This window comes from Verticillium alfalfae, genomic scaffold (genome assembly GCF_000150825.1).
Source record: "Verticillium alfalfae VaMs.102 supercont1.7 genomic scaffold, whole genome shotgun sequence".
Taxonomy (NCBI): Eukaryota; Fungi; Ascomycota; class Sordariomycetes; order Glomerellales; family Plectosphaerellaceae; genus Verticillium; species Verticillium alfalfae.
Window position 1 is genome coordinate 364,561 of NW_003315032.1, and position 770 is coordinate 365,330.

Here is a 770-nt window from a genome sequence, read left to right on the forward strand (position 1 = left end):
ACACGACGCCTGGGGCCATGCAAGTGGGGGGCGTAATTGGGAAAGGGTTGCGGTGGGGACCTTCCGACAAAGGCAGCCGCTACAGACGCCCACGATGCTGTATGTCGCCTTGTCGGTCCAGCAGGGTGCGGGAGGGGGTCTTTTCAGGGTTCCGGGGAAAGAACGAATGGATGCATCGAAGGGGGGGTTTTATTTTCTTTAGCGCGTGTCCCACCTCGTTTCGGCGCTCGTTACTCTGCCACAGAGAGATTGCGTCCCCCTATCGTGGCCCCGCCTGATCGCTAACTAGTGCTTTGGCGTCCTCCTCGATCAAAAAGGGTCGCCATGGAGTGCTGTACGAGGGGTACGAGGGATGGAAACGCATCCAGGCCAAGTGCCTCTCATTTCCGAACCCAGCTTCGCCAAGCCAACATGGCTTCATCCTTAGTCGTTCTGAGGCTATTGGATATGCCAGGCCTTTTTTTTTTATTGGGCGCGATACGTACCCACCTGTTGACGTCGGGACAAGGTCAACAGCAAAGCACGCAAAGTGGTTGATCATCGGCGGCCCGCTTGTGTCCCCCTGCACATGTGTGCCTGGATGTCTGTGTTTCGTCTGGAACGCCATCCGGCGATCCTTGTGGTTCCCATGTCTTGAAGCGCCTCCAGTGCACCTTGCAAGACATCCACTTTTGCATGTTTGGTTCTGTGCCTGTTGATAAGCTTGTTCTCTTGTCTTTTTTTACTTAATATTGTTGTTTTATAATTGCTATAAGTTTGTTTGATTTTTT